An 8,006-nucleotide genomic window follows, 5' to 3' on the forward strand; every position below is an offset into this window, starting at 1 on the left:
GCCACCAGTCAAGTCTTGATGATAAGGGAGCAAAACAGTGCTCCAAGAGAAACAGACACAAAGGGATAAGTATTAACCCTTTCCAGTACTCCATGTAAGATGGTTTGTACTGGGTCTGTGGTTTTACAGGCGCTAATAAAGTTAATGGTAACTTTATGTGTTCTGGGAGACAGTAGTCAGTCCCAGAAAATGGGGTATGAGTTGGGAAGTCTAAAAGACAACCCTGTGTCACTGCACTGAAGGTGCTTTGTAACACACAGTAAAAAGATGATGCCTGTGGAGTAGGTGAGGCTCCACAGTCTATGAACACAAAAATACACTAGAGCTCAGCTCAATTTTGTGGTCCTCAGTCGTGTGGAAGAATGAAGTTGGACAAACATGACAACCACACCTACGCATGGAGTCAGAGCGTGCCTTCACTCCCCTGAATTCTCGAGGACAAAGAACACTCCCAGACAAGTTTAAAGCCTTAATTGACAGCAGACCACTGAGGTGATGATAGATGATATGCTAATTGGTGGGAAGCTATGGTTATGACCAGCTCACTAGCACCTGGAAGTCTAGTCTGCATGCTGCTAATGCAGGTGGAAAAGTGCTGACAGAGGTTAGAGTGCCAACCAGTTGTAGGGGGCTGCGTGATTAAGGGTTCTATAGTTTGTGCAACCAATGGGACGTCGTGTATTTAGTGACGCTTAGTTGCCCCACCTGATGTTAAGAAGCCTATTACTCTCTTAGACTAGTATCAAACGTATACTTAGATGTTCCCTCCAGTCCTATCACGTTCTTCAACAGGTTTTTGCAGTTTAACACGTAGAATGACATTAGCAAATACAAGCAATGACAAGATTTTACTATAAAGAAGGTGTTTTTTCTGAAGCAAATTGAGAAACCATGCGCTGAGACGTCCGTTGATGTCCGGTGTACTCCCTGTTTTAGATAATTGATATTAAAACAGTTAACCTTTTTGCCATTTACCTGAGTCGTTTCGATTATTGATGTCTGAATAACTTCTGCATCTCCATTCATCTCCAAAGTATTGCTACCTCGTCTTAAAGGGCTGGTCGGACACCCAGTTCATGTGGTAGCATAGATTATGGCTAAAAATCCATCGAGATAGTAAGCTTTGGGGTCCCGGAAACATCAAACGTCCTCTGCCATTCGGCTGAAAAGAAGTGAAGCTCCCTGTAGATAGCGGAGCCAGTTTGTTAATATTAGACATGCAAGCATGGGTGAGACGGGTCCACCGGTTTCCACGAAATCCGCTCTCGACGTCGTTGAAAGAATGGAAGGTTGAAGTGGTTGCTAGAGAGGCATCGAACCCGATAGTCGGAAGTCAAAAAAACGAATGGTGAGTAAAACTGAGTGAGGTGGCCGAATTGTGGATGGGTAGTGAGTGGAGAAAGTGATAAAGGGAAAACAAGTAACGGAGGGAGGTCGGGGTGAAAACAACTCGAGACGATGAGTAAAAAGTATTAAGTAATTGACTTGAGGAGAGGACAAGCAAATTAGAGAAATTGTAAGATAAGGAGCCATGATAAGAGTACGCCGAGTGTTCTGCGTTGTGAAGACATAACAGAAGGAACCGTATCTAGAGCCCTATTTAAGGCTGATGTAGACTACAGATTTGTTTAAAGACAATCCAAAGAGAACGGACCAGAAAGGATAAGTCTTGAGGATAAGACTGATATATATGTGACTGGTCGAGTATGTTGGTTTTTCTAGTTGTGATTTGTCTGTTTGTTTTATGTGATTGTATATGGTGAAGAAACAATAGAGAAATTGAGAACCGCAAAAGAGAAACACGATATTTAAGAATTAATTATTTATTTGTTGGAACTGAATTGATGATGTTTAGTGAACACATAGATTGAAGTAAAAAATGTGATATAGATGTTTTGGAGCTTGCGGCGATTGGTGCATGCTCATATTTTTTTATTTTTCTGAAACATTTTTGATTGAAACGTGTAAAGGTGAGTATTGACAGTCAAGTGTGATGAGTCAAAATGGAGGATATTAGTGCACTTACACATCTCTGCAAACAGTTGCTGAAACACGTACCCAAACTTAAACAGTACAGTGCAAAATGGGTTAAAGGCAGGGTAGATAAGTTGTTCATGTCATGGCCACAAGGCGGATCACTATCGAAGGCAGTTTTGCAACATATGATGACATATTTGTGAGCAGCATACACAGGAAAACAGTTTGATAAACGATTAGCAAGCTTAGAGCTCTGGAAAATGTACCAGGGGGAAAGAGAAGAGCAACCTCCTGAAGATTGGATATTGAATATATGCAAAGAGAGGGGTGAGAAGCCTTCTGCTCCCCCGCCGTGCCAGAAGCAAACAGAGACAGTAAGAAAGATGACGGGTTGTACCCATTAAGAGAGCTTTAGGCAGCGATGGGGTACAGCAACTCGGCATATCAGTTGCCTGCGCAAAGCAGAGATGAAGGTGCAGAGAAAATACACATGAGAGATGTAATCTCTAAGGTCCCGAGGGACAAGGAGAGACGCGACAAGGAGAGAAGTGATCAACCAAGTACATCCTGAGATATAGGACAAGAAATAAAGAGATGGAAAGGAGAAAAAGATAAGACTGATGAGTTAGCACTTATACAGAACGAATGGATGGGTAGTCAGATTTTGTTCAAACTCGATGTTAAGAGCATTGAGGACATGAGGCAAAGGCAAGATTGAGATGAACATTACAAAAAGGATAGAGAGAGAGAGAGAGAGGAATGATTGAAAGAAGATGGGGCAAAAAGGAAAGATAGACAAAGTCAGGAACAGTTGTATTAAGATGAACGACTGATAAAGCAGGAAAGGGCAGAGGAGCAATGAAAATATGACTAAAGACAGAGGGCAATTGAAGAATGAGAAAAGCAAGAAAGAAAGAGAGAGGAAGTGGAGGAACAGTAATTAAGGGATAAAAGAATGCAAAGACGAAGAGACAAAGAGATACGAAGAACAAATGAAAGAAGAGATATGAAGAAAAGGCAGAAGACAGGGTAAGAGAGGAAGCAAGCAAGCAGAGAGAGTTTGATGATGAAATAGAACGAAAGAGGAGAGAGAGAGAGCACACAACATTGAGCGTGTAGAAAAAGATTCATGGAGCCTAGTCCAGTTGTTGCATGGGAGGATATAGAAGAGTTCTTCCCGACACATGAGGCCATACCAGGTCTGTCTAGAGCAAATCAATAAAGTCTACCATGATATGAGGATTAAGAAAGAAATCAAAGGGAAGGGCAAATATGAGTACACAATTGCACAATAAAGAGGCAGCCTCATGTAGTTTTGAGCCTAAAGAACTGTCTTTAAATAGACTAACTCTGAATAGAGACGTAGAAGAGAGAAGTCACACAAGTTGGGGACGGGATATGTCAGATGCGGACAGAGAAACCTTCTGTGGGGAGGAGGAAGGCAATGCATGGGCATTGAAGGGTGTTTTTCAATGGACAAGGATGTAAGATGGTCAGATCTAGACCTACCCAAATCTCAAGCGTCAGAATATCTAAGGAGGCTAGATCAACCTAAAGGGCGATCCCATTGTGAGAGGGGGGACTCTCCACCTTATGTGAGCAGGTTAAGATTGCTGCCAGGAAGAAGGTGGTGCAGAGCCATTGTCCCTGTTATCAACAGACAAACAATGGGGAACAAGTGTGAGTTTGGGATTTCACAGTTTCCCTTGTTAGAGAAAGAAGGTGCCAGGCCACAGTATATACCTTGGCCACAGATGGATAAGGATAATTTAAGGTGTAAACGCCTGAGTTTAACTTCTTGTGCTGGGAAATGGATACATGAGTTAGAGAAAATGACAGAAGGAAACATGTTAGCTATAGGGGACATTGAAGGTGTCCTAGTTGCTATCCTTGGGCAGAGAGCTGATGACGTTTGGTCAAGAACAGGATATTTCTATTGTTACCACGATGAACACTGCTCATGATGGAGCACCGTTCAATAACTGTAGGGCAGCGGTCTGGAAAGCGCTTAGAGTACTGTATCCGGAACGTCAGATATGGGAGCTATAATGGTGAAAAAGATGCAGGAAGGGGATGATCCTCTAGTTTGGATTCAGAATTTCCAAGAGCAGTGGGCTTTGGAGACACGCGAGCCTTGGGGTAAATCTATACCTGTATTTTATAACATATTATGCCAAGAGCTGCTAAAATCAGTACAAAAGCAGCTCAAGAAATTGGTGGGCATGGAAGCAAAGCGACCGTGACAAAGCAGACCGTTTAGAACTCCTGAGCTTGTGTCGGAGATGAAGGTCAGATAAGGCACGCAGCCGGTGGTAGTATTCCAAGAGCCATTTAAGTGCGCTCTGGTCGATTGCGGATGGAGTCACTGCGAGCAGGTTAGAGACGCTTCAGCAATGATTCTGCTGATTCTGATGGAGAAAACAGGTAAATTGCGCCTCCACAATGGTTTTGCTGACTCCGTAGGTAAGATGCCCGTCTGCGATGGTTTTGCTGGAAGAAACAGGTAAGAGGCTTCTCTGAGATGGTTTTGCTGGAAGACAGGTAAGATGCTTCTCCGAGATGGTTTCACTGGAAAAACAAGTAACATGCTTCTCAGGCGGCGGTGAGCGTTACACTGCTTGAGCAGAATAACGCGAAGCATTGGCCTGCGGGTGGGGCAGGCTTAAATAGCCTGGTCAGGGCCACGCACCCTTGCTCTGCTAGATGGTTCCACCCTGCCACTCCCAAATAGTGCTGCACGTGCATCTTCATGGATTCCTATGGCCACGCCCGGCCCAGATGCATGTGGATGATTAATATGAGATGGAATAACATGTGCCCAAGGGAAAAAAGTGTGCAGAACTGGACCCTTTAAGGGATGTGAACTGGGTTTCCTTCCCAGTGGCCATGACAGCACTCCCCCTCAAGGCCCCTCTCACGATTGTCCTCCCTCATGGTCTTGGTTTGGTGGGATTATTATGATGAAATTGTCTAACTAGACGTGGGGCATGGACAAATTCACTGGGCTCCCAAGTCCTATTTTGCGCTCTGTAGCCTTTCCAATCAATTAAGTAGTACAGTTTGGATTGTACCACCTTAGAATCCAAAATGTCTTTGACTTCGTATTCCGGTTCACATTCTATGACATCTGGTTCGGGTGGTGTTTCAATCCGAGTATCGGGCTTCAATGGTTTCAAGAGGGAGACGTGGAATACCGGATGGATCTGCATGTTAGTTGGTAAATCTAATTTCATGGCTGCAGGATTAATAATAGCCTTGATGGGAGAGGGTCCCAAGTACCTAGGTCGGAAGGCTTGGGGTCCTTTCAATGTAATGTTCTTAGATGTCAACCAAACTTTATCCCCAACTTGGTGTCTATCCGCAAACTTTTTCTGTTGTTCCTTAGCCCTGTTTAGTATCTCTGCGGCCTTTTTTAGAGTTTGTGAGATCGTCTCATGTAAGGTTTTGACAGCTGGCATCTCCAAATCATCAGGAGAATCAAAGATGGATGTTCGAGGGTGATGACCTTAGACTGTATAAAACGGGGTCTGTCCGGTGCTAGTGTGGACTGAGTTATCGTAGGCAAATTTCGTTAACCAGAGAAGGTTTTTCCAAGGCTCCTCAATTTTTTGCAGCATGCACCGGAGGTATTGCTCTTAAGTCTGGTTGGTCCTTTCGGTCTGGCCATCGGTTTGGGGATGGTGACTCGTGGATAGCCAGAGGTCAATCTTGGTTATTTTGCAGCATCTCCTCCAGAGAGCAGAAACAAATTGTGTTCTGTGATCTGAACTCAGCACTGACGGGAAGCCATGTAGTTTAACAACTTGCTCTAAAAACACAGTGGCAAGTGCGGAAGCAGTTGGAAGCCCCTTCAAAGGAATAAAATGGGCCATCTTGGAAAACAAGTCCACAATAACCAGAATTGAATTTAATCCGTTGCAAGAAGGAAGGTCGGTAATAAAATCCATCGACAGTGTGTGCCATGGTGCTGGTGGTACTGCTAAAGGATGTAATAGCCAGGTACTGGTCCAGGTAATATCTCAGATGCTGACTTTCCTGCTCAGTTAGAGCATAAATTCTACTGCATGTAATTTGTGCCCCCGGCACCAGATCGATTTGGGAGTCGTAAGGCCTGTGAGGAGGAAAAGTATTTGCTTGTTCCTTCTGGAACACATTCTGATAATCCAGATATTCCAGGAGTAGAGAGTCAGAAAGTCCCAAGATAGATTTGGTTTTGAGTTCTTTGCTCTTCTCTTCTTGGTGGAAGCAAATGTTAGTGCATTCTGGAGGAAAAGTCAGCTCTCTTGTTCGCCAGTCGATCCTTGGGTTATGTGTTTCCAGCCACGGCATTCCTAAGATCATCTGGAACTATATAAATAAACTATCATAACTGGGGAGCTCCTATAAGGTCGAAGGTAATGTCTTCTCGATGGCCGCCCTGACATATCAGCATGACTTTGTCGGTATGTTGCGTCACAGGGCCAGGTGACAGTTGAGACGCATCCACTACTGTGACATTTTCTCACTTGAGCTTTTGCTGAAGTGGAAGGCCTATTCGTTCGGCTAGATTTTTATCAATATAATTTCCCACTCCGCCACTATCAATATATGCCTCCAAGGCATGTACTTTTGTGGATTGCTGATGTTTGACCAAAAGTACCGGGATGACCAGGTGTGAGGTCTGTACAGATTCCTTCTTTTCACTCGACAAGTTGACCCCTACACTTGCCGGGCGCTGGAGTTTTCCTGATTTTGTTCCTTTTCTTCATTCCCATTGTCAGTTGCTCCTATAATTCTTTTTGGGGGTTTGATGGGGCACTCTCGAAGGAAATGTCCAGCTTTTCCGCAGCATAAACATAGTTGTTGCTGTCTCCTCTTCTCTCACTCCGCCTTGGAGATAGGAGCGCGTAATCCTCCAATCTGCATTGGTTCGACTGGTTCATGGGTTTTGGCTGAATTGTCCCGGGGTCATATATAGACGGACCTCCCTTCATTCCTTGAGTGGTCCATTCTTCGATTCTGCAACCTGTGATCTAGTTGTACTGTCAGATTTATATACTCTGCACATGCTTCAGAAGGATTAACCACTTGGGCTAGCACATCTTTTAATTCCCCACGCAAACCCTGATAAAAGAGCGTGGTCCTCTTTTCTTCTGCCCAATTTGTCTGCGCCACGAGGTGATTGAAGGTGGCTATAGGTGACCTGGCTAATGCCTTCGGGTGACTGCAGGTCACAGAAATCGCATTCGGCTATCCAATCACAGGCAGATCACGTTGCTTAGCAACATCTGAATAACATCAGAGCTGCCACTTTAAATCAGGCTCCTCGTGCCGTGCTGCAAAATACATTGCACTGTGCAAAGGTGCTGTATGTCAGGACACTTTGCTCGCATGTGTAGGAGTCAAGGATTCGTGCAAAATGGGCATTTCTCAAGAGGGGGGACTACAGACCTGCCTGCATATTCGCAACAGATTGGAGATGGATTTGCTCAAAATCAGACAGTGCAGCAAACACAAAGGCTGAGAATGCAGCAAGATTTACAAACACAGCAGGTAACAATGAATCTGCCACAAGGTCAGTCACAGTATTCACCCATGCAAATACAGCAAGGCACAAGCACAGGACAGTTAATGACCCCTGGAATAGGGGGTGTCACTGTCGAAGGAGGGAATCCCATCACAGGTACATGGATGAGAATGTATCCACAAAAGGACAACTCACTGGGAGACTTGATGTGTTTGATACTATCTGTGACGCCTAATCCTCAAGAGGAACCGAGGATTGACGGCAATATAGGAGGCAAATCTTTCTCTTTTTTAGTAGACACGGGTGCAACACACTCATGCATACAAGAGAGGACATTTACGATGTCTGGAAATGCCATGAATACTCAAGGTTTCACAGGAGCTACAAGTAGAGTTCCTTTAACTGAAGAATTGCCAGTCTCTATAGGAGAGTGTGACATGTCTGTGCCATTATTTTATTCAAGACAGACACCTGTCAAAATACTTGGTCGAGATTTTATGACCATGTTGAAGATGACAATTTT

The sequence above is a fragment of the Ambystoma mexicanum genome, chromosome 6p, assembly GCF_040938575.1.
Source record: "Ambystoma mexicanum isolate Mex_15411 chromosome 6p, UKY_AmexF1_1, whole genome shotgun sequence".
In the NCBI taxonomy this organism is placed as follows: domain Eukaryota; kingdom Metazoa; phylum Chordata; class Amphibia; order Caudata; family Ambystomatidae; genus Ambystoma; species Ambystoma mexicanum.